Source organism: Perognathus longimembris, chromosome 18, assembly GCF_023159225.1.
Source record: "Perognathus longimembris pacificus isolate PPM17 chromosome 18, ASM2315922v1, whole genome shotgun sequence".
NCBI classification, from domain to species: Eukaryota; Metazoa; Chordata; class Mammalia; order Rodentia; family Heteromyidae; genus Perognathus; species Perognathus longimembris.
The window spans coordinates 10,049,034-10,076,442 of NC_063178.1; the positions used below are offsets into that span (position 1 = coordinate 10,049,034).

At 37.1% G+C, this 27,409-nt stretch overlaps 1 protein-coding gene and 1 long non-coding RNA gene across 13 annotated transcripts in view; one reads left to right on the top strand and one right to left on the bottom strand.

Annotated features, from left to right (window-relative positions):
• Positions 1-27,409, top strand: part of Celf2 (CUGBP Elav-like family member 2) — a 303,253-nt gene that overhangs the window by 88,663 nt on the left and 187,181 nt on the right. The window lies entirely within an intron of this gene.
• On the bottom strand, positions 4,300-26,911 carry LOC125367254. Its single transcript, XR_007214027.1, has 3 exons — positions 26,645-26,911; positions 10,362-10,374; positions 4,300-4,372 (listed from the first exon to the last, which is right to left on the bottom strand). It is a non-coding gene; the product is annotated as an uncharacterized LOC125367254 (long non-coding RNA).

Genomic DNA, 27,409 nt, shown 5'->3' on the forward strand with positions numbered 1-27,409 from the left:
GGCCGGCTTGTCACTGATCCACAAGCATCCTCACATATTAACTGGGAAAGCTAATTCTAGATTACTGAGAGGGCTACAAGTGTGGTTCAAGTGCTACCCTCATTCCTAACAAGTATGAGGCCTTTAATTTGAACTTTAGTACTGGCTCCCCCCAAAAAAATATTTTTGAAAGTCAAGGAGTAAGTAAGGGCTTAGTATATTGTCTTTATGAAAGATAAAATAAGTTAAGATGAAATAAGTTATATATGTCTCTATTTTTAATTAAATAGACATGGAAAGGACATTCTTAGAGCTGGGATAAAAAAGTTGATGAATAGAATATTCTTTGCCATGGGTAGTGACAAACACTCAGAAACCATATTTTTTCTTTCTGTGAAGGATCAGGAGCCAGAGATTATCCCTAGTTCATCTAAAAGCGGTAGACTTGAAGTCTACAGGCCATGGCAAATAGAGGCATGTGTCTTCTTCTTGCTCTTGCTCTGCTTCATTGTCTTTGGGGGGCGGGGAGGAGGGGAGAACACTTATGTTAACTGAAACCCCAATGTAATTTAGGGGAATAAAGAAACTTTAGCTATGGAAAAGGAATCTTACAGAAAGAAGCACTTAGAAAAGAAGAAAGGGAAAATGGGATAATGAAGAAGGTTTTAAAAAAGAAATAACAAATCTTGAAATCATCCTATCACTTTAGACAAGGATTATTACCATAGATTACCCTTTCTTCTCTTATATTTAAGACAAATAATCTCATATATAAAAATATGTGTAATAACCATACTGTTTACTCTGCAAAAATAATGAAGGCCCTACCTAAAAGGAGTATATCTGCTCTCCTGTTCCGTAAACTGAGGCCATATTGTCCTCGTGTTATAAATTTCTATGGACTACTGGACAGCTGATTTGACTGAAGCTTGGCTCTGTACGCAGTGGTAATACTACCTGGGCTGTGAACACATGGGGAGAACAGGCAACTTCTTCACACCTTTCCTCCCTCAGTTTTGAGTACTAGCCAAGAGATTTTTAAAACTGTCCAGTTTAAATGCAGATAACTGATAGAAAGGCAAACAATGTCATGACGTATGAGACACAGAGATGATTGCAGATAAATTTTGGCCAGAGAATTTGGATCCCATCCAAGGGCATCAGACAACCCTTTACTTCAGAAACCCTCCCCCTTCACAACCTTGAAGGGAATTGTGAGATGTGACTCTACGAGGAAATGAATGTACTCTTAGAATACCTTTACTTAAAAAAAATTATAAGTTGTATGGGCTATTTTTCTTTTCAATAAAAATGATTAATAGCCCCCATCCATCCATTGTATAGTATGGTATATCTGAGTAGCAGAGAGCTTATAAAATATACTTGGCAATAACTCACTAAAACATTCGTATTTTGTAATAACATTTTTGAAGGAGAGAAATCTGTTTTTCAATAAATTGTGACATGTCTTCCCTCCAGATTTTATTTCTCATTTAAGATTATCTTGGGGTCGATTTTTTTTTTCCTGTTCATTGGCTCTTTAATAGGTTTTTGCCTAAGACAATATTTTAGAAACAGATTAAAGAGAGGATAAACACAGTCATATAATTTTATATTTCCTTCTATTTTTGCTTTTGTTTCTCACAGATATAACTTAAATAAAATTAAGTAAATTTTGCTGAAATATGGAGTGTTACTCTCAACCTAGTACATTTTTGTGTTATTTTTACATATTTGTCCATTCTTACGTGGAATATCTTTCTACTTACTGGTATATAAATGGTTGAATCTTAAAAGTAATCAGTACCTACCACTTTAGTGGTAGAACTCTGGTTTTATTGTTCTTATTAGGTATTACTAAGAAGATAGAATGTATAATTACCCATGGTCAGCAAAGTTGATGCTATGGTATTTCTTTCTATTAAAAATGATTATAACAAAAAATTGTAGGTATTTTTCCCTTCACATGTTATTTGTAAATGACAGCTGAATAACTGACTAGATGTGAGTCCCAGATATACAAGTTTCTAATAAATTTAAGTTGATTATATTTATTTTTTAATATCTGTGAAATTTATTCTTAAAAAAAGACACTTAACACCTCCTCTATTTTTTACAACCCCTCCCTGATCCCTAGTTAGACATTAAAGTTCATGAATGTAATAATGTGTGGGATTTTCCTGTCCAGAAGGAGTTCCGATAGCATTTATCATATGAGACAGTTTTTAAGCAGAGAAAAATGTTTAACATTCAAAGCCAGTGAGCACATTCCTTGGGGGGAGGTAGGAAAAGAAAACTAACTCCTCTTCTGTGTTAGTTGTAATGGGAAATCTCATATGCCAGCTGTCTAGCTTTCTTCTGTTCTATGAATTGGAAGGCTTCATTCAGTGAAACAGAATCCACATTAGAATGCAGATGGCAAAATGTTGAAACACCAGGCAAAGAGGTATTTATTCCACTAAATACCTCTGAGGCTCTCTAGTTAGATTTTTGAAGCTTGATGTTTCTAAAACATTGTGTTTCTGAATCTTGCACTTCTTTTAATGGGTGATTTAGAATGAGAGATCAATAGGATGTTAAGGGTTGAATGTGGAGAGTGAGATATATGGAAGGTTTAAATGACAACTCCAAAGTTTCTTTCTTGTGAACTTGAATGAATAGTGGTGGATGTTAGAAAGCCAGTCACTGGGAAGAAACTAGGGAATAATCAGGAATGTTAGGTTTTAGATATGTATAATGAGTTGCCATACTTTTGAAAAATCTAAATGAAAATGTGAAATAGCAAATAAGATGTACAGACCTTGTTGTCATAGGAAAGGGTTGGGTTGGACACTTAAACTGTGTTTAGAAGAAATTTTTATTATGGGAGTGAATAAGATTGCTTAAAGATTCCTCAAAGAAGATGTTAGGCCTGGAGATTGATAAAAATAGCCCCAGAAGTAGAGAGTGATAGGATGGTGTCATTGTCATATGATCACCTATTACAGGTGATCCTTTGAAGGTCAGAGACACTAATAGCTAGCCTCAATAGTAAAATGTGTGACTTCACCATCAATCTAGACATTGTTAGATGTTTGCAGCATCATAATCTAAAACTTGGTGTAGAAAATTACCTGTGTTCTTTAACCAGCAAGGATTCACCCTTGCTGACATAAGAATATTTGGCTGATAGGTATACTTTTATCACTCTGACACAACAGAAAAACTTTCAACCTCAATATTCCAAGTATCATTTCTCTCTTGTCTGGAATAATTTTGGTTTAATATCATCCAGTAAGAGTATGCTTAGTTTACTGTTCCATTTTTTTTCTGTTTTATATGGGAGTATAATGATGTTCACTTTGGTCAACAGTTTGAATAATGACAGGAAACTATTGTTATTGCTGAGGTATCATGGTATAAAGCAGTTTCCGATAGAGGCATAAGATTCCATTGTGTATATGTACTACATTTTCCCAATCCATTCATCTACTGAGGGGCATCTGGGTTGGTTCCATATTCTAGCTATGACAAATTGTGCTGCGATGAACATTGTTGTGCTGGTGGCTTTCGTGTGTTCTTGTTTGTGGTCTTTTGGGTAGATGCACAAAAGTGGGGCTGCTGGGTCATAGGGGAGCTCTATGTTTAGCTTTCTGAGGAATCTCCATACCGCTTTCCAGAGTAAGGAAATGGAAGGACTTGGAAAAAATTATACTAAGTGAAGTGAGCCAGACCCAAAGGAACATGGACTGTGGCCTCCCTCATAGGGAATAATTAGCACAGGTTTAGGCTAGTCACAGCAGAGGATCACAAGAGCCCAATAGCTATACCCTTATGAACACATAAGATGATGCTAAGTGAAATGAACTCCATATTATGGAAATGACTGATATCACTGTTGTAATTACTTTCAACATGTGATGTGAAACCATAGCTTCTATTATTGATGGCACTCTTGTATCCCCTTCCTGTGGTTGTACCTGCACTATCTCTGTATCTTATCTGAGTACTTTGGAAACCGTGTATACTGGTATTAGAACTAGGAAAGTGAAAGGGAATACCAAAATCGAGAGACACAGGGTAAAAAGACAAACGACTACAAAAGCAATACTTGCAAAACTGTTTAGTGTAAATCAACTGAACAACTCATAGGGGGAAAGGGACAGGGGGAGGGGGAATGAGGGAGGAGGTAACAAACAGTACAAGAAATATATCCAATGCCTAACGTATGAAACTGTAACCTCTCTGTACATCAGTTTGACAATAAATTTTTTTTAAAAAGCAGTTTTCTAGGGGAAAACATCAAATTCCCATAGTAAAGGTGGAGTCCAAAATTTTTTAAATGTGCTGTTAAAAATTTTCCCTCCTTCTAGAAGCATCAAAGCCCTTTATTAAAATATTTATAGTGATGGAGCTCCTACTAGAGCTACTGTGGTACCTCTAGTGTTCCCTCTCAGTTGAGGTTTCACTGATATTAATGAATCAGTTAAATAAACAAAAGTAAATTCATAAAAATAGTAATTGCTATTTACTTAAACCAGTCCATGACAAAAATAAGACTAGTGCATATTTAGACACTCTCCCCAATATACAAGTTTTAAAATAATCGACTAAAAGAAAAAGGCATTGAGTAGTTTTTGGGTTTTTTTTTGGTATGCAGTCAGAAATGTTTAAATTTCTAAACAATTTTCAGTTTATAATGTAACTGTACTTTCCCTGTGCGAAGAATTTCGTCTGGGCATGGTAGTATACATCTCAGAATTTAGGAGGCTGAAGCAGGAGAATCACAAGTTCAAGGTCAACATAGACCACACAATGAGACTCCATAAAAACACCACTGAAATAAAATAAAGTTTTCTGACATAGTTGAAGATACAACAAAGGCACATGTTATTGATTCTTCTAGTAAGTCAACTCTCTTAACTCCTAGTCTGAATTTGTACTGAAGACTCTTCAAATATTATATACATAGCCCTAAAAATGGGCTTTCTCTTCTGATATCAGAAGTAAAGCATCCACAAAGTCTGCACTCTTTTGGATGTATCTTATTTGTCCCAGGAACACTGTTCTTTTCCTAGTACCAAGTTCAGCTACACTTGTTACTTGTACATTTTTCATATAACAGTTCCAGAACTTTTCATTCCCTGGAAATATAACTTAAAGCTGTTAAGAATATTGCCTGTTACTAGATACCTGGATTTTATATTAGAATAATTTATCAATATAGGCCTTACTCAGATTTGTCCTGATATTTTAGGAAAACACTATCCACATTTTATTTACTTGTTTTTCAGTGTTGGAGAATTGAACTCAGGGTCTCATGAATGCTGGGCAAGTGTTGTACCACTGAGCTCCATCCCTAGTTCCTGGTAACTAACATTAAGAATAGGCAGCAAAAACTAAAAAAAAAACAAACCCAGAATTTAAGTGTCTTGGTTCTTTTAATCTTCAAACACAACCAGTATATTCATTTCTGAAAAACTATGGAAGGAAAGCAAAAATCCAGCACCTTCTAGGGTGGAATTCTCAGAACATTTGCAACCTAAATGTTGGCTACTAATCCAATGCTTTGAACATAGTCTAGAAGAAAGGATGAGAAAATTAATGTAAATAGGGCAGTAAAGAGCATCATTACTTGTACTTTAGTCATTTTGATGGAAGAAGAGAACAGCTAAGCAGAGAAACATAAGTTATGCTTACCCACAGGGCTGCATTTTCAGGAGATACTAAAGTTTAGAGAGAGCAGTTGTCTAGAGTGCAGGTCTTTCTCAATTTAGACTTCTCTCTAAGTCTTCCTACAAGAAGGTTGATTGAGAACCCATATGCTTGAATATTTTCTTGCTGCAGGAGATCATGAGTACTCATGACTTCTTTGTATTTACAAATGTGTGCTTTTGGCTACTGTGGAGCTGTGGAAGGCTGGTGTAGAAATGAGTGTCAGGCAGCAGCAGAAATACTGTCATCTCAGATGTCCATAAAGGCCTAGAAGTAGTGCAAACAAGGGAGGAGGGCAGATGTGACCTTTGGCAAACTCAAGGGTACATGTCTTCTATAGGACAGCCACTCCATAGCGCCAAACAAACTGGTATATGGATATAGCTTTAATGTGAAATCTAAATATTGGTGACTAATCCAATCCTTTGAACATAGTCTAGGCTGGATTTGACCCATGCTCCACCAGCTGTATCCTTTGTTCTTTATTCAAAGCAGGCTTTTTCCCTCTGTTGAACAAAAATAGAAAGTACTGCATAGGTCACTAAACTAGTCATAAGATAAGGAAAGGGCTCAACAAATACGTATGTGCAGGTGTGAGTGTGCATATGGTGTGAACATGTACACATAAACACTAATGAGCTTCCTTCCCCCAATAGCCAACTTCATGTTTTGACCTGTGGTCTTTTAATTTGACAGCTTTAGGAACACCTGTCAGAAGGCTGTAGCAATCACATCCATCTGAAGATTAATTTCAGTTTGGATATTAATCATTTTTCATTTTAAATCTGGAAAATACCTCCTGTTAATGTTGAGTATTCATGTATGATTAAAAACAACACATTTAAGAAATCCTGCTAGGTGCCGTGGCTCAGTCCTGTAATCCTAGTTGCTCAAGTGGCTGAGATCTGAGGATTACAGTTCAGAGTCAGCCTGGGCAGAAAAGTCCTCTATCTCCAATTAACCACCAGAAAACTGGAAGTGCTGCTGTGACTTGAGGTGGCAAAGCACTAGCCCTGAGGAAAACAAAAAGATGAGGGACAGTGCCCAGGCCGTAATCAGGTACAAGCTCCACCACTGACCAAAACAAATCCTTCCTCATTGCAGGCTGTTAATATTTCCCAACAAAATTTACTTCTGTTAGCCTCATATTTACTCAGGTTGAGCACCCCCTCATCCAAAAATCTGAACTACTTAAAATGTTGAGTATTGGTGCTTGAAAATTTTTAAATTGGGGGAGGAGGTAACAGTACAAGAAGTGTACCTAAGGCCTAGCATATGAAACTGTAACCTCTCTATACATCACTTTGACAATGAATAAGAAGAAAAAAAAAAGAAAAATTTTAGATTTTAACTTTTGGGGCATTAGGGATGCTCAACTGTCAAAGTCTACGAAAAGGTCCCCAAATCTGAAAAATTGAATCTGAAACACTTTTAGATCCAAGTACTTCAAAGAAGCATTCAATCTGTACTTTGATATGGATATAGAGGGGAAAGTGTGTTTGTTTTTATGGTCTGAGCTACCTATCCAATATTTTTCCCTTTGGTAAGATGGGTTATTTTTGGTTTTGTTTGTATACAGTACCATTTACTTCTGTGTCCCACTAACTTATCATTGTTACCTCTCTCACAAGTTGCTACCTACTGAAGGATCTGTTTTTAGCCCTGATTCTGTTTCTAGAATTCTGAACAAACTTGGGCCTTCTAGGCAAATGCCCCTAAAGGCTAATGATCCCAGGAAGCCTTGGAATCTCGTGCACTGTTTTACAGCTGAAAAGCCTCTGTGGTCTGCTTTATGCTCTCCTTTTCACATGAGGAATCAGAAATTTTGAGATCACAGTGCTCAGTGGTTATATCTAGGATTGTAACCCAGGTTTTTCTCTTGAGCAACCAAGTATTTTTCTATCAGTTACCACATGCTGCCTCTGGTTAGATTTTTTATCCTCATATCCTATTCCTACCTGTCAGTTTTGTGAGGGTCTAGTTACTATATATATATATATATATATATATTTGTAAGCCATTCTTCTATCCAGGCTGGTTATTTATCTGAGGTACTGGATGCAAATGTACTGTGTGTGTGTGTGTATGTATATGTATATATATATATATATATATATATATATACACACACACACATTTTTTTCCTTTTCCTTTCTCTCATTTGTGGCAATAAGGAATTTATTGATACCAGTCTAGGGAACAGGTGCAAATCAAAGCAGGCTAGTGAGCAAGTGACAAGAACTTATGCATTGTCTCTTAATAATATCTTTAAAAAATTAACCTAACCTTCAGCCTTTCCTAGAGAGAGAGAGAGGGTGTGTGTGTGTGTGTGTGTGTGTGTGTGTGTGTGTGTGTGTGTTTTGCTGGTTCTGGGGCTTGAACTCTGGGCCGGGGTGCTGTCCCAGAGCTTTTTTGCCCAAAGCTAGCACTCTATCATTTGAACTACAGCATCACTTCTGGCTTTTTCTGAGTAGTTTATTAGAGACTAACAGACTCACAGCATTACTGATTGGACTGACTTGGAACCACCTTCCTCAAATCTCAGTCTCCTGAGTAGCTAGGATTACAGGCATGAGCCCCTGGCACCCTGGGGGTTTTTGTTTTGTTGTTTTAAGGATCTTTGTCGTCTCCCTCCTTTTTGAGTAGATAGAAAAAAGTGAAACAGAAACCTATTTTTGGAGAAGCCATTCAGAACTTTCTATGAAGCAGACCCTGCTTAGGCTTCTGCATATTATTCTGCTTGTTCTAGCCACAGGTTCTCTGAATATGTATATTTATAAAAATAGAAGCAGAAAAACCTTAAAGGCAACACTCCTAGGCAGAAAATTAGATTGATTTTTAGAAGAAAGGAGGACTCCTTGATAGTGTCTGTTGCTGTTTTTCTGAGAGAGAATGCAGTAAAGCTGCCAGTATGATCCTGATGATGTCCTCTGAGGTCATTGGCATTCCCAGGAGCTCTCCAACAAAGAACCCTTTCTTCTAGAATGCTAGAGTAAAGTGTGCCAAAAGCGGCCTCATCCAGGGGCAGTTTCTCCTTGTATACTGGAACTGTGAGCCTGACCTTAACTACCATCTCATTTCATGCCTGAGAGCTTAGAAGCCTTGACCACACAACTAACAAGGAGCAAGGCCCTTGGAAATGTAGCACAATACAGTAATGCAGTTTGCTGAATTTTTATGTTCAAAACTATGTGAACAGATAGCAAAGTATTTGGGGCAAGTAGCTGTCAGATTGGAAGGTAATCAGCTCAGCCTCTCCCAGCTATGAGTAACTGTGGTTAAGATGCATTCCTCAGTATTTCTGTGCTATTAGCTGCCTCCAAAATGAGAGCTATCTTCAGGAAGTAATTGGAAATTGTTTAATGAAATAATACATAGCATTTACTAATAAAATGATTTTTAACTCCATCACTCAGAGAGATCTTCTAATGTTGTTAATATATCTTCCATTGGGCATTTGACTTATTTTTTTAAATTCGTGTGGTAAAAATGGGTAAGTTGACTAAACAAAATTATTTTGAACAACTTTTTCATCAAATAAGTAGTCTAGTGGTTTTTAAATGTAAGATAGTGTCAGACACCACTGATTCATATTAATTATCCTAACTATTCAAGAAGCTGAGATCTAGAGGATTGCCCTTTAAAGTCAGCCTGGAGAGAAAAATGCTCTAGGTCCCATCTCCAAATAACCAGCAAAAATCAGACTGGGTGTGTGGCACGAATGGTAGATCACCAAGTTACCAAGTTTGAGGTCTTGAGTTCAAACACCAGTACTCCCAAAAAAAGAAAAAGTGGTTTCGTACATACCGGCACTGATGCTTTTCTCAATGATTAAAAAAAAAAAAGTTTACCAAATATAATTAAAAATAATTCTAGGAAAGAATCTTAGGAGTTTTGTTTTGTTTTGCATTTAATACTCAGTAACTCAGGTTTCCCCACTCCCTCATCAAAGCTTGAGTTCTGGAAGAATCCTATTTTCAGTTGTTAAGAGGAGTCCCTCAACTACCCCTCTTTGAAAAACAAAAGGGAAACTGGTTTTTGTTTTTTTTTTTTTTTGTTTTTTTTTTTGCTAGTCCTGGGGCTTGGACTAAGGGCCTGAGGCACTGTCCTTGGCTTTTTTTTTTTTTTTCTGCTCAAGGCTAGCCCTCTACCTCTTAAGCCACAGTGCCACTTCCAGCTTTTTCTGTTTATGTGGTGCTGAGGCAAGCACATAGCCACATAAGCACCACTAAGCCACATCCCTAACCCTGGAAACTAGTCTTGGTTGTGGATTGGAGAGGATTCCCACTGCCTATCAGTCTTTTATGAAGGCCTTCTTTCTGCATGTAAGCAATGAGCCCTGTGTTGTAGAGTTTACATATAAAATTATTAATATCATATGAATGAGTCACCTGTGCTTTGTCTATAGTAGAGGCAGATACTCTTGACACTGTATTTCTGAAAGCAATTTGAGAAAAATAGTACTTCAGATGATAGGACCTTTTAGAAAGTGTCTTCACCTGGAATGCAGCGGAAGTTGCATTTTAGGAATGTGTCTTACTTAGAATAATGATATGTTTTGTGAAAGAGTGCTTGTTCTTCTGACAAGAGACAGGTGATTACAACCTGTGTGTTCAGCCTGGTTTTTGTAAGGAAAACAGATTAAATGTTTGGGGATACCCCAGAGCTGCATTTGACATCTACTTAACTGCTTATTTTTTTCTCCATTTTTTGTTACCATTTTTTTTATTAATTTAATTTTGTTGACAAGGTGTTGTGCAAAAGGGGTACAGTTAAATAATAGGGCAGTGTGTACATTTCTTGTGATATCTTACACCCTTGTTTTTCTTTCCCTTCCCTAGATCAGGTAGGCATATATACAATATCCAGTGTACCAAAATCATATACAGTAGTCATGTGGCTTACACCAAAGGAAATTCACCTAGAACTTTAAATATAACATCAACAAAAGTTTGCGTATCCTTGTCTTATATGATCAATAGCTGTTGAGCTATTGTGATCCACTGAGAGGTCTGTTTTAGACCTTTTTATGTTTAGTAGTTGTTTGGTTTTATATACATAATGTAAGGTCGCTGACCCAAACCTGTGGAAATACCATTTGACAAGAAGTTTTTTGTTTCGCAGACCTGGTCTCTACTGTCCCCCCCCCCCGCCCCCGACCCTAACAGTCATATATCAAGGAGACCATGCCCTTTTGTTCTCTGTGCTCTAGGCTTGTCTCGCTCAACATTATTTGTTCAAGTTCTGACCATTTCCCTTCGAATACCAATATTTTATCATTTCTAATCGCTATGTAGTATTCCATTGTGTATTGTTTTTTAAGAAGACCTCTTCCATATCTGCGTCTTTAAATACACATGCAATGCTAACACAGAGTTTTGTTCTATCCTGTGTCAGTTTGGCATAGTGGATACTGATTTTCTTTCCACATGTTTACTGAATATGAATATCTTTTCAGAAAAACCATACAATTTATAAACTTTCATATTAAATAGCACTCATTTATAGGGACAGTAAACTTTATAATTCTTAAAGATCTGTCTCAGAATATAGAAAGCATCACCAACAGATAATTAAGGACACAAAGAATTTGTGGTTGTGGGTTATTTGAAAGGAATGAAAAGGTGCAGAAATTAAAGACAGTATAAAATTGAAACTTCCTAGTAAGGTTTATGTAAATGTGCCAGTACATATACATAGAAGTCTAATCACAAACAAGTGTATACACATACATGATCACATTATAGGTACTAGGGATACTGGTTGAGCTACTATTTTCAACAGGCAATGGAAGCTAAGGATTCACTATGAGCTGGACTTGTTGCATGCATGTGCACGTGTGTGTGCATGTATATAGCATTTCTACCATTAAGACACATCCCTAGCTCATATTTGTAATAGGAAAGGAAGGAGTAAATGTGATATAGCAAGACAGGAAGAGAAACTGAAGTGACAGTAAATTATGGGCAATAATGTATATTTTTAGAAAAGCAATAGTAATAATGACTTTTAATTCGGGCATCCATAAGGCAAAAGAAGTTTGAGGAACAAAAACTTAAGTTCTAAACAAAGTAATCCCAACCAAGATGAATTGGACTTATAAACTGACATATTGAGTGGTAATGCCTTTGTACTACTACTTAAAGGTAATAAAAATAAACCAGCGGTGACAAGTACAAATTAATTTATGAGGATGGTTTTGAAACTGAATCATTTATTCATACACCTGAATATGTGAACACATGGACTTTCCACAAAAATGGCCTACACCCGAATCTTGTGTGCCAACTTCAGAGATACTTTATTGTCTTATTAACATTATTTGAAAGTTAGTGAATGAACAGGGAAATGCTGGCTTTTTGTACTCTATATTTTTATTGGCTATATAAGATATTGAATGCATTGTGACATTTTCATACATGCACAGTATATGGATAAGATGTATTTTGAGCATCTTCACATCCCTATTCCTCTCTCTTATTCTTAGCTCCCCTGATATTCCTTCTCTTCCCTAAGAGACTCTGTTCTACTTACATGTCATCTTTTTTATGGAAATAAAATTTTTAAACAGAAAACTTAAGCTTGCCTTCTATCCTACAGGTCATGGTGATCCTTGCCAACAAAGTACAATGTCTGTATGATGCTTGGGAAACATTTCTGAAAGTAAAATTGAGATTGGTTTATTTGCTGTTAAAATGGCCTTTTAAAAATTCATGCTGATGATACCATACCATCATCAACATCATCACTGCTATTAATATAATTATCATCACCACTAGATGGTGCACAGGGAATTGGGGCACTGAATATTACAGAATTCATTCTCCTACCTGCTATCACTAATTGGCTGTTAAGGGAATATAGAAATATATCAGAAGGTGGAGGAAAGGGAATGGCAATATTTGATGGATTCTTCATGTTAATTAATATTATCCCGGATATAGGGTGATAGAGGTAGGCATGACAGAATGGAGAGCTCCTAGTTTTATACCTTTAAGTATATATAAAATACTAAAGTAGATTTATAAATATCCTGTGTCAGAAGCAAGTATTCCTTAAATTGGAGTCAGGATAGGCTTTTCTTGTGTTTTGGTGGAGCTGGGTTCTTGAGAATCCCTTATTAAACATGACAGTCTGTCTTCACCTGGGTCCCTAGCAGGTTTGCATGTGTGAATTTGACTGAATTGAAGTCTTGGCCCAATTCCTAGCTGGTCCTCTCCATATAGCAGGCCAAGAAACATAAAAAATGAAATCAAAGTTCTTGACTTGACAGCTGTCATCTTCCAGGACCACCGCTTCTTGATTTCATCTATCGCCCAGTGATTTTGATAGACTTTAGGGAGTCTCTGCTGTCAGGAAATGTGCTGGCTGTTAGGTTCATGTATGATATCTTGTGTCTGGCTTCCTCTGGGTTGAAAGCTTAGAAGGAAGAGATGATAATTGGCTCCAGTAAAGTGGTAATTGGGCAAAAACAGCTCATAAACTAAGTTCTGGGGATGCTTTATTGTATTCCTATTTCTCTGCTTCATTTAAAAAAGATGATATCTCATGTAAGGATTCACTATCTCTCATTTATCTTTCTAATCTTAGCAAAAGGTCTGATGTTCAGAATATATTTACAATAAAAATAATCATTAAAATAAGAACAACTAATGAGAAAAATAATGTTTAAAGATATTTTGAAGACTGCAATTGTTTCTTAGTTATCTCTGTGCATAATAGGCCTATGGAACTTAGGGAAAGTAGTAGTATAAAATAAATGTGAAGATTGTTAATGAGAAAACTTGGTAGTATCAGTAAGTATATAGCATGTTGAAGAAAATTAGATGATTTTAGATTATATCCTTTGGTAACACAAAATTTGTATTTGTCATAACTCACTAACTACTTAAAACACACATTCTTATTTATTTGTGTTTATGGAGTCATGAATTGAAAGAATTTTAAGCTAAGTCCAGTGATTGAAATTTCTGTACAGTGGAACAGCTGCTTTTTTGTGTGAGGTTGAGTGAGTGGCAGATGCTGATGAATTTTGAAAAGTGATTATCTAGTTGTAATGAATTAGGAAGGCCTCTCTCTCCTCTCTCTCTCTCTCTCTCTCTCTCTCTCTCTCTCTCTCCTCTCCTCCTCCTCTCTCTCTCCTCTCCTCTCCTCTCCTCTCTCTCTCTCTCTCTCTCTCTCTCTCTCTCTCTCTCATCCTGGGGCTTGAACTCAGATCCTGGGTGCTGTCCCTGTGCCCAAGGCTGCTCTGTGCCCAAGGCTGCTCTACCACTAGAACCACAGCATCACTTCTGGCTTTTTTTCCCCCCTGAGTAGTTTATTGGAGATAAGAGTCCCATGGACTTTCCTGTCCAGGCTGGCTTTGAACCTACATCCTCAGATCTCAGCCTCCTGAGCAGTGGGATTATAGGCGTGAGTCACTGGCACCCAGCTGATCTTTTCTTTTGACTTGAGAAATTTCAGTGTGTCCTCAGGTGTTTAACCTCACAAAGATGTTTCTATTCTGGACAAAGCCTTATCTAACACATACAGCAGTAATTACAGTACTTTTAGAATATAATTTTGAGCTACTACATATAACAGATATCAAAATTACTTTTTCTCCTTAAAAATGCCATCAGTTCATCATATATTACCACTAGATTCCCAAAAAGTGATCTATAGCCCTGACACATAATAGAGGGTTAGCATATATTTTTTCATGGATGAATCCAAATTGTCGTCTTGTATAAATGTGTGTTGATTTACTTATAGTAAATAGTGCAATATGCAGACTAATCAACAAACACCTGGAGATTGGTAAATTAGAGCTGTCAGATGTATACATGCACACAATTCCAGTTTTTAAGTTTTATTTTGATAGATAACATTAAAAATCTGTGTGTCCTTTTCAGTTTTAGTTATTTAGCCCAATAACTGCATAAGTATTAATCCTGTATGTAATTCATGTTGTTTTAATTAAATTGACGAAAAGGAAGCCAGAAGAACATAGTGGGTTAAGAAATTAGCCTTACCCTTTCTTACGTGGAAAAGAAAGGGCCTGCTTGTAGGAGAGTTATGTTTGTGAGTCATAGGGATCCATTTTCCATATCTGCTGAAGGGCTGTCAGATATGAAGTAAATTTAGAGACCTACTTGTCCCTTTAGCTATTCATCACTGTTGATTGGCTCCAGTGGCAGGCAGCAGTATTTTTAGAGAAGAGAGTGATATGGAATTTCTTCATGTACAGAGTGTTAGCTGATCCCATTACTCAAAACTACTCCAAAAGTCATAGTTGACACTTGACAGAGCTAGAGAAGAAAAACCATAGACCTAAGGAAGAAAATACTAAAAACATGTGATAGAAACATAGGTAGTTTCCTGTTACTCATCACCATTGTTAATCTAATTTAGTTCTACTCCAACTCATTGGTGGTATTAAATATAAATTTTCATAGGACGTGATTTTCTACATGTCTCTTTGCCCTACCATTGAGTGAAAAATGGCCTGATTTTTTTTACATCTTGTACGTTTGTATTTGGACAATTGGTATATGAAGAGAATACATGAAGAATCCTTTCCACTCTTGATAACCAAGGTCCTACCTATCTCTTGATTTTTCAAATGTTAAATGCAGGAAAATAGCAAATAATTTATAAATCGCCATATCCTTTTAATAATTACTAGCAAAGAATTTATAAATGGCTCTATGCTATTAGTAATTGCTATCCTATTAATAATTTCTAAAATAAAGTCCTTTTTATTTAATACTGTAAATTAATGTATTTGAGTGTCTTCTTGAGCCACAGCGCCACTTCTGGCCATTTTCTATATATGTGGTGCTGGGGAATTGAACCCAGGGCTTCATGTACATGATGCAAACACTCTTGCCACTAGGCCATATTCCCAGCCCCCTTGAGTGTCTTCTTTATGAGAATGCTACACTTCAGAAGACTGAATGACTAGGTCTTATAGCACTCTGATTGCCTTGGTGTTTGGAACCTAGTGATCATTCAGATCCAAGCAGTGAGCGGCTTCAGAGCTTGAAGGCTGACCACAAATTGATCTGCAGGCTGTAGGTCTTAAGCCCAAAGTGCTAGTACTACAGCTGGGTAGGCTTAATGCTTTGCTCAAGCCATGCAACTATTTGGTATAATTTCAACCTGTGGAGTAGACTCTTGAGTCTAGGACACTATGTTGTGTTGTTCAGTGATGGACATCAAAAAAGTGTTGTCTTCTTTATTCTTAAAGTCAGCGAGGAAGGAGATCTTGGGCTCCATATGTGTGGGAAAGAAAATTATCATGACTGGTCAAAAGAAATTTTTAAAGAGATATCAGTTAGGTGACATCAGAAATTTTGCAGGTGGGGTGTGGTATCACACACTTGTGTTCCTGAGCATGACAGTTCAAGACAAGTCCAAACAATTAATGAGAGTGTCATCTGAACTAATAAGCTAGGGATAGTGGTTCATGCCTGTAATCTCAACTAGTTGGAAGAGTGATTGAGGTCTGAGGCCATCTCCATGCAAAAAATGTGAGACAATATCTGAAAAAAATGACTAAGGCAGAAAAAAGACTGGACTGTGATTCAAATGGTAGAGTTCTTGCCTGGCAAGTATGAAAGACTCTCAGCTCAAATCCCAGTATCTTAAAACAAACAAAACCCAAAACCAGTTTCAGTAAGTTGTTTCTCACTTGAAGGCATACATTCAAGTGTTAGAGTAGAATAATTTATACATTTAACATTTTTACAGCGCTTAATATGTGGTACATAGTTCTCTGAATCCTTCACGGATATTTATTTTTATCCACATGACATTTATGTGGTATAGGTTCTCATCACCTTCATTTTAAGGATAAGGAAACTCATGTACAGATGGTTAAGTAATTCTTAGATTTAAAGGTGCTGCCTTTCAGATGCCTTGTGAAACCACAGTACTATGCTGTTTGAGTAATACAAGGCAGTGATTTGTGAATCACATTGACAACCAGTGATTAAAAAGTCCCTCTAACCTAAAATATTTTATTCCTTTAAGACATATCTCTCTACTCACATCTTTTATTGAGACCATTAAGGGATTTTGTTGAATGCCAACTGTGTTGGATTTAGACCTATCATTGAATTTGACATTTACTGGCTATGTGGCTTTGGAAGAGTCACTTGCTTCAGTCATTTTCTTCATTTAAGTCTTACTGATATCACCAAAATAAAAATGGTCTGTAATATGTTGCTGAAATTGGCTTAGGTGTCATTCAAGGAGACCAGTGATGAGAACGTGCATGGGAACCTCACTGTTTGCGTACAGCTGTAGCTCTTTTGCAGCCTCTGTGAAGGCTGCTCTGTTAGACCTGGGTCTGAGTTGGGGTTAAGCTATATAGCCTTCTAGAGGCTTTATGTTTTACTGCTATATACTCTCAATAAAAACAATAACCATGATACCAACATGATATTTGTTCACATTAAAATGGACCCATGGAGTTTCCATGAGAGCTGAAAGAAAGTGGTTTTTTTTTATGTGTCTGACTTTCCAGAAAGGGTTCTTTTGAGTGGCTCTCCCACTGACCCTGAACAAATGTGATGCTGAATTTCCAAAGCATCAAGCTGAGGTTTGAAACATACTCATCTTAGCTTCCAGTCTTGATCTTGTAGACGTTAACTCATGCATGTATAACATGATAGGCCATGTCACACCTCACAGCCTGCTACTGCACTGTCCTTGTGCATATATTTTATTTAATAAAGCAGAATGTATTCAAAGTATTTTGTCTCAAAAGGCACTTTATGCTAATGGTTATGTGGAAATGTTTATCATCTGCTGCTATTTTTTTAAAAAAACAAAGGGGTAATCAGAAGCATTTAATTGTCTTAGATGCTCTACAAATAGTAATTAAAAGCCATTTTATTTAGTTTTGCCAATGTATGAGCATGTCTGTGAGTTAAATAAGACACTGTGTCAAACTTGATTTAAACAGCAAAGGTAATATGCTGTCATAGTACCAAAATTGAGGCTCACTGTCTAATTGCATCAGTAAACTCCACTGAAAAGTGTGTTTATTTTTTATTCTGTCCTCTATCATTTGTTAGAATTCTGCTTTTAGCATGTAATTTATATGTGATTCTTGTTTTGTCTTAAATGGTATGTCCTAAACCTATATTCTATTTTCCATTCCCAAAATTTTGAACAGTACTCAAAATTCTGTTGCTTTTGTTTGAATATAAAACTATTTTTATTTTGTAAGTAGTTCTTAGTATTTCTATTTTGTAGAGAGAAATTCGAGAAGCAGCCACCTCAGATTTATAGATAGTTGTCAGAAAAGATGGGAGTTACTAATTTCTGGGTTCTTGGCCTTTGATTTTCTCTGTCAAGTCCACACCACTCCTGTGGATGTCCAAGAGACGAGTTCAAGGTACATGTCTTAAGTTCATCTTATATAAAGGACAGGAAAATTTTACAACTCAGAAGTCACCTCTCTTGTCCTTGAATCAGTTGAGCATTAGACAAGGTCAGCAAACCCTAGTTCTATTTTGGTCCTGACCAGTGACTGATTGTATAGCCTTTCACAAGTCACTTAACTCCTCGGTCACTCCGTTTCCCTGTGTGTCAGAGACAGTGACTCCATCAGGGAAGATGAGAGTTGATGCTCAGGCTTATCAGCCCACTCACAGCACCTTCACAGGCCACCATCCAGATAAACGGGGACTAAGGGTTTTCCAACAAGAAAGATGTACTGGAAAAATAGTATGATTGTGGTCATCTTTTATGTCTAGGTATCATTTTGGTTTCTTGAGCTTAAAATTTCTTGAGCAAACTTGCCCAGACTAATTTTAGAGTGGATAGTACAAACAGTGAATCAAACTAGCCAAATTCAGTAAGATACGCTTTCTAAATATCAGCTTTAATCAACTACAATCCTCTTTCTTAAGGAATTAATAAGCAACTGTCTCAGAAAAAGCTGAGGAATTTCCTTTCATTCAGGTCAGCAGACCTGATTTCTTAGACTAGCCCTCTCTCCATAGATGACCCTTTCATAGCACATTTAACAAAATTTTAGAGAAAAAAATTGTATTACAACAGCAATCAAATTTATGGTTCCCTCTAGCATAGTCTAACCATTAACAACTTATTCCATCAACGGCAGGAGAAATATCTTATTGAGAAATATCATTTTGTACTATAAATCTTTAGTTCCTTTTTATTGACAGTTATTTTTAAAGTTTTTCATAAATTATTTCAAATACAAACTCCCAAGCAATGGATACAAATAGGCATTTCACAAACACTATCAAATAGTGTTAATGTACACATGAAAGTATCTTCAAATTCATCTTATAATGATCAAAGGGACTAGAACTCTATAAAATATAGTCAAGAGATTGGTTCATTTGGGATTAAAGTCTCTTACTGTACCATTTGTGTAACTCTTAAATTTTATTCCTCCTTTTCAGTTTAGTAAAGTATTATCTGCATGTAATAGAACTTGCTATTTTATGTGTACAATTGATTTATATTTATAACTATGCAATTGTATAATCTCTACCACAATCCATTTAGTTCATTTGAGTATCCATTTCCCAGTAGTTAATTTCCCTTACATAAGCAGAAGTTTATTCGAAGCAAGTTCATTGCTGATTCTACAGATGATAGAAGCTGTCCATTTGCATCCACGGTGTTTGTTGCTGTTTTTTGTTGTTGTTGTTGTTTTTATGCTGGTCTTGGGGCTTGAACTTAGAGCCTGGGCACTATCCCTGAATTCCTTTTGCTAGAGCAAAAAGCTAGCACTCTACTACTTGGGCCATAGCTCCACTTCCAACTTTTTTAGTACTTTAGTGGATATAAGAGTCTCACAGACTTTCTTGCCTGGACTGGCTTTGAACTACAGTCCTCAGATCTCTGCCTCCTGAGTAGCTAGGATTACAGGCTTGGGCCGCCAGTGATCAAACAGTGTTTTCTGAGTACCTTTTGTGAGTCAGACACCTTTTCCAAGTACAGGTATATTATCTTTAAGAAGTTTGTATACTAGGAGGTATAGATAGTTGCTGACAAAAGTGTGCACACATAGGTATTCATTTACATATTGGTGAAAGGAAGGATAGCCAACTCTAGTGCCAAGAAGCAGAATAGATGGTTGCACAAGCTGTGAGATTTTCCCCATTTCTTATACTCCTTTCCCCAAGAGGTAAAAGGAAAGTGTTGCTGGGTTTTGTTCCATGTTCTGACAGGCTTTCATTTCACATGTTTCTGTCATTATCAAATAATAGAAAATTTACCAAAAGAATCAGACTTCAGCTTCTATCAGATTAGTCATCAAGCTGCCTAACCCATATCATCTTTTTTTCACTCCATAAATATTATTTTAATAATATTGTGTGAAAAATGACAGTAATTATGGAGATTCAAATTCTTCTCTCTAGGTGCAGGTTGCTCATGCTTGTAATCAGGTGGTGAGATCTGAGGATCATGGTTCAAAGCCAGCCTGGATAGAAAAAGTCTGTGAGACTCTTATCTTCAATTAACCATCAGAAAACCAGAAGTGGCTCTATGGTTCAAAGTGGTAGAGGACTAGCCTTGAGTGAAAGATTTAAAGAAAGCTGGGCACCACTGGCTTATGCTTACTCAGGAGGCTGAGATCTGAGGATCACTGTTCACAGGCAGCCCTGGCAGGAAAATCTGTTGAGACTCTTATCTCCAATTTAACCACCAGAAAACTAGGAGTGGCGCTGTGGCTCAAAGCAGGTATTAGAACTAGGAAACTGAAAGGGAATACCAAAATCCAGACACAGGATAAAAAGACAAATGACTCCAAAAGCAATACTTGCAAAACTGTTTGGTGTAAACCAACTGAACAACTCATGGGGGTAGAGAGAAAGGGGGAGGGGAGGGGGGAATGAGGGAGGTGGTAACAAACAGTACAAGAAATATACCCATGGCCTAATGTATGAAAATGTAACCTCTTTGTACATCAGTTTGACAATAAAAAAATAAATAAATTTTAAAAAAGAACAAATTAAGGAGCAGTCCTTTGTTTCCTTATCTCTGGAGTTCTTTTCAGTCTGTATACTATTTTATGTACCGTAAGATCCCAGTATCTAGCATCTCTTATTGACCCACCTTGGAGCCACAGCTTTTATTCAGGGTGCCCACTTGATCTTGGAAAAATTCAAGTCAGAAAAGCTACATTTGGCTGTGAGAGTGTACATACTCATTGCTGTCACTTTGCTGTATCTGAGAGGCTCTCAATTTATCTTCCCTTTCCCCTACCCTTTGCAGTGCTTGTTCTCCATCCATACTGTGACTGGTATGGGTCCTTCATTTCCTAGATTACTACCTAGAAACAGAAAAGGGCCATAGTGAGACCTATAGCAGCTCTAGAGACAGTGCAGAGGCTCTCACAAATACTTTGTAGATGCTCCTACCTGAAGCTTGCAGTCCTTGAAGTGCAGAATTACTGCAGGTGCAGCTCAAACAGTACTCAGATTGGCCTCTCAAATCAACAGCTTTTAAGCATGTCCATTTGCAGAGGCACTGAGAGCTTGCAGGTAGGTGTACAGCCTGCAAATGAGCTCAGCATCTGCAGTTTCTGTGACTTAATCCCTGCGGCATGTTTCTGTCAGGGACAGAAATCAACAATTTAGACCTCCATCTAGTCTGAGAAGTTTATCCATTGCGCCACTGGCCCGCTAGTCTGAGAAGTTTATAAATCTTCCCAGTTGGACTTTGCAACTACTCGCAATTTTGCAAATTCAAAAATAATATAATTCCCACCAATTTCCAAGCATAGAAATCCAATTTCTCCCTTGATGGTTCCAATTAAATGGCTGATATAAAATGTTAAGACCTATCTTAGTGTTTTCTGATGCTGCCCACTCTCTGTGGGCTTGTGAATAAGTAGAACTTACAAGCATTTGTAGGCCTAGACTGTTTACATGAAAGCATTAGACAAATTATTCTAGTGCCAAATTATTGAAGCAGCATTTTCAATTTTGTATGACTTCCTTCCACCCTCCTTCTTGGCTGCTGTTCCTCCCTTCCACCTTCCTGTCTTTTCTTTCTTCCCCAACCAATATTTGATGCCCTACATGTGTCATATACCATGTTATCATGGAGTCAAAGATATAAACAGAATTAGATATGGTTTGTGATCAAATAGAAATGCAGGTATTTATCAAATAATACTAAAAAGCATAAATTATGAATTCCGACTAGTAAATGGAGAAACCTTGCTCAGTGCTAAAAGCAAGTGTTTTTCTTACCTTCTTTGACTTGCCTTATGCTGAAATTGGTTGTACTGTATGTTATTGAAGGTTGCCTCCAACTGCACTTCTTGCAGTCTTTAGGAAAGTCTTACTCTGAGTAGATGGAGTCCATTATGCTAAGAGAAAGGCTGCAGTGAAAGGAGAAAGTAGACATGACAATTTAGGACATTTGAAGAAAGGGGTCAATATAGATAGATGGACGAGTGTCCTTATTTTGTCTGTATCTGTCACATGTAGCATAGAAGTATGAGAATGTGACTCTGTTTTAATGTATCTGAATTACATCAGATGCCGGTAAGATGTTCCAAAAAAAAATTAACACATCTCTGACAACTAACTACCTTTGGTGTCTAGTGTACTCTCTGTTGTGTTTTCAAGTAAAAATTAATCTTTAAAAAAAAGTTTGAGTATTTATATAAAGGGGTTTCAATTTCAGTTTATTATGTCAACTTATGAGTATAACACATTTTGATCACTGTCACCCTTTCATTTCCCCCCCCCCTTCTCTCTGTCTGTCTATATTTTCTATTTTTGGTCCAAGACTGGGACTTCACCTTGGTACCTGGTGCTTTTTTGTTCATTGGGTAGAGCTCTACCAATGGAGCCACACTTCCAACCCCCACCCCTTCATCTCTAACAATACTATGTCTGGAGCAGTGTTTTGGAAATGGATCTGTCTCTGTTGCATGACCCAGACGGTATTTTCCCTGTTTCCTTTTGGAATATGACGTTCTTTCATTCTCAGTTCTACACAGAACTACCTTCTTGTGGCCTGACCTCTTGCTTCCCCCATTATTTTCAATAAGATAGTAACCATTAAAGTGATATAAGCCACTTACTAATCAGTTTAGTAACCAAGGACATCTGCTTTATGTAATGTGGAGCCAAATTAGGAAGGCTTTCATGATGTTCAGAAATTGTCAAGAAACCCAATGGTAGAAGTAGGTTGACTAATTTTGCTGGCTACTTTCAAGAGTAACAACACAATGCCACCTATTTGTGTTCATTCAAAATATCTCCAGGAAGTAGTCTCTTCAAAGATAAAACATAAGTGGCTCATACTTGCAATCCCAGGAGGCTGAGATCTGAGGATCAAGGTTTGAATCCAGCCCAGAAAAAAAAAGTCTCTGAGACTCAGCTGCAGTTAAACACTAACAACCACTAACAAAGCTCCACTCAAGCGGAGCTTTGGCTCAAGTGGTGGAGCAATAGGCTTGAACACAAAAGCCCAAGAATAGTGCCAGGTCCTGAGTTCAAGCCCCAGTACCACACATATGGACACATGTATGTGCGTGCGCGCACACACACACACACACACACACACACACACACACACACAAAGAAATAGCCTCCTTAAAAATAATCCTCTCATGTAGATCTATAAAGCTTTGTTTATGCATATCAATTCTTTACTGGTCAAGCTCATTGGCTAATAAAATATCTTTTTATCCTCAGGGAACTTCCAGTGTGGGACAGAAACAGAACATTATTTTATGGTTGCAAGTTGGCTATTGTGAAGGACAGTAGCTGATACATTGGAGTGTTCTAGTGTAGCTGGCCCAGGGGTAGGTGAGAACAGGGGTAAGAGAAGCTTCCTGGAACTGGAGTGGGAGCTGTAATGTAACCTCTGTGGCCAAAATTACAATTTGAAATATCAGTTCTTGTCTTAGTCTGTTTTCAGGTGATACAGCCAAATATCCCCAGACTCGAAGATTTATGAACAAGAGACATGTATTTGGCTTATGGTTCTAGGAAGTCCCTGATGATGATGCCACCATATGGTGAAGGCTGCTGTCTTGCATCATAACGTGATGGAAGGACAAAAGCAAACACTGGGCCTTTAACCCATTCCAGAATTAACAATACTAATCCTGTCATAGAGGGACCCCCATGGCCTTATTACTTAACGGTCCCCCTTCAAGTTTCTTGCATTGGGGATTAAGTTTCAAAAAACTATAGTTGTACATGTCAGAAAAGAAGATATATATGATGTCTGGAATTTCCCAATTTTTGCCTGGCTTTTGATGTCCTAGCTGTCCACTTGCAGACCCTTGGAGTAAAAGAAGCTGACATGAAGGGAGGAAGTATTTTCCACAATCAGGAAAATGCATAGTCTCTGCACAATCCTTGTTCATAGGACTTTTGGCGAGATCACATCCAGGTGCATGAAATAGGCAGCTTTTAAGCTTGCATGTAGCATGCTTTCCAGCTTAAAGTCTTCCTTGATTATCATTATATAGATAGGATTTTTGAAACTGTTCTAGTCTTCTCCTTTAGCCAGTATAAAACTCATTTTGCATCTGACATGTAAAGGGACTTAAGAGTAATGGATCCAGGACTGATGCTATACTTAGTATTGTGTGAAGACCCTAGGTCTGACACAGGGTTAGGATAGGTAGGAAAGGAGTAGCATTTTGTGACAAAATTCTGGAATCACTAGGCCGAATACCATACCATATTAGGGGCAGTTCCTTAAGAATATCTCCTTAAAAGATACTTAGCTAGGTCCTAGTTGATCTCACCTGTAATCCTAGCAACACAGTAGGCTGAGATCCAGAGTGTTGTTTTGAAGCCAGTCCAAGCAGAAAAAAATCTATGATTCTCAATCTCCAGAATAACCAGCAAAAACCAGGGATAGAAGCATGGCTCAGAGTACCAGTTCAGCAAGCAAGCTGACTTAAGTGCAAGGAGACCCTGAGGTCAAACTCTAGTACTCCCCCCCCCCCCAAAAAAAAAAGAAATATGAGATAACTTGCTTTTACAGAAAAGAACTTGGTTCTTTTGTTTTGTTGCACAATGCCCCAACTTTTCCAGTTATAGTATCCTGACATGTAATAAAGTACTTCTGACACCGCTGAAGGTCAAGGAGTGCCATACAAAGCTAATAATATATTCAGAAGCACATGTCTTTCCTACTCTCACTCCTGTCTTCTCTATTTCTCTCAGCATTGAAAGAGTAGAGATTTTTGTGCATACAAATACCTGCACACAGATAATGAAGTTGTACTCATTACTCTTGATGACTTTCCTGTGAGTAGTTCCCAGCTATTTGTGTTCCTAGTTGAGAAAGGACAGCCTCACTTCTTTATTCTTAATAATGATAGAAATGGGTCAGGTGCTAGTGACTCATGCCTGTAATCCTAGCTACTCAGGAGGCTGAGATGTAAAGATCACAGTTTGGACCCAGCTCTGGCAGATAAATACTTGAAAAAAAATTGCCATAAAACACATCTAATTTATTTTACGTCTTTCATATAGAAAACAAACTGATCATTTAAAATGTAATATTAAATGCCAGTATTTTATTTATGTCAAGCACATTCTTCATGTATGTACTGAATGTCTGTTTTGTCCTCAGCACTCTGGGACATTGGACATTCATTATCTCTAGTCTTATGATACTTAGTCTGTCACGTGAAATTTCAAAAGATGCTCAAGAAAAAAAAAACCAAACCTCTTTTGAAAGGTGTCCATAAATCCTTCTAGTAATTACTTTCTGTGCTTTGTGGATAAAATTTCATTGATGCTCACAATACTTGCCTTTTTAATATATGGAATTGTTTCTTACAGACTTAAAGAGGATGGGGTAAAACAAAAATAGGCTGACTGAAATGGTCTTTCTTGGAAAAACAGGTAGATCTCAAATTGACATGAGGCAGAATTTCCCCCGTATTTTGTATCATAACTAGTAACTTCAATGTACATGACTTCTTTTCTAATGGCAAACAACCACTTAGCTGGACCATTAAGTATGATGCTTTCAGGTTCAACAGACTCTTCTTTGAAACTGACCTGATCAGTGGCAGAAATGGTTGAGAATTTAGACAAATGTAGTGTGTGCCCCTCTGGGACACAGCTGATAGCAGATCATTAAACAGCAGGTGCTGTACAAACTGACCTTATGAACAGTCACTACCCAGGGCTCAGGGAAGGAAAGAGTGGCCATTTCTCTTGCTGGCTGTAAAATTAATTTGCTTGGACAAAAATCTAAACTTTTGTGAGCCAAGAATCATGATTATTCAGTGACCTTTGTTATCTATAATATGGCCATAGGGAAAAAAACTGGAGTATGATATGTTGGTAAAGAGAGCAGATTTAGGATAAATAATTTGGTTGAGAGAGGAGGGGGAGAAGAGGGAGAGCAAGAACTTCACACAAGCATCCAAATGACTCAGAGTGGCAACTCGGGCCTTCCCAACAAAATTTGAAAATACCTCTACTCTGAGAGATTAGGTTTCTCTATTCACTCCCTGTTTTAATAAATCGATGATCCATTATCTGATAACATATTTTCTTCATTTTAAGTCACTGTAAAATAGCTCAGTGATTTAGAGTTGATGCTGTTGAAAGAGTGATAGTAACATTTTGTCACACTGCCTGTCACCTCTCAGTTTTGCCACCCTAACTCCTTACTTTATCACTATAGCCTTAAGCCCCTTCTGCCGCCATTAAAATGTCTACTTGTCTCCTAAAACTCATTTGTACTGTTTGTTTTTGATGTCTTTCTTGAGAACTTAATTCTTATGTCTGCCATTTTTCAAAGAGAATAGTACTCTGTGCTTATCAAAATTTCCTCAAGTTTTGGGTTTATGTGGTTTCTACCAAATATAAATCATTTATCTCATCCCTCTGTCAACACCCACATATAATTTTCAGTGTATTTCCTCAAATTTTCTTTCCATCACTCGGGAAAAGATCTTTCTATCCATTTGACATACAATATTAAATCCTGCAACTGTGGTGGTGGCTTGACCTACTTTCACAATTCCTTTGTGTAACCAAAATGTTCTTTCTAGGACACAATAACCAATTAACGGATGGCTCATTTATGAAGACTAGTGTCATGGAAGAGAGAATTGCCTATACTAGCCCTATATTGGCAATGTTTTGGTTTTTAATTTTCCAGCACTCTTTATACCTTTTTCTTTAATAATAAAGAAATCATGAAACCTTTCAGAATCTTGTAGTATTTCTGTATCTGTTAAACATTTCTTGATTGTTCATTCATGTATGTCTACTCTTATGTTTCTTTTTTTATGGTTGAGTATCTACATTATTTATTTATTTAGTCAGTTGGTTGTGGGGCTTTAAGTCTGGTCCTGGGCACTACTCTTACATTTCTAGATGTCAAAAATGGACCAATATACCTACATTGATATAAATTTGATTCTTGCAAAGTAGATTATGATATTAAGCAAGCTAGGAGTTTGACATATCTCTACAGTTTTCCAAGGTAGATACAAGTATGCAAACATATATGTGTATATAATTACATTTATATCAGAATAGAGGCCTTTTCAACACTTTTCTAGGAAGGCAAACATTGATCTGTATTTTTTAAGTCTTTATCTTGGTTAATTCTGGTTACAGCGAATTAATTATTCAAAGAGCTCTTTCCAAAACAATGTTACTGAAGCCCCAAATGTATTGTTAAGAAAACAAAATTTAAAAATTGTATACGGATGCCTACTAATCTTTGAGGTTTGGTAAATTTTATAATG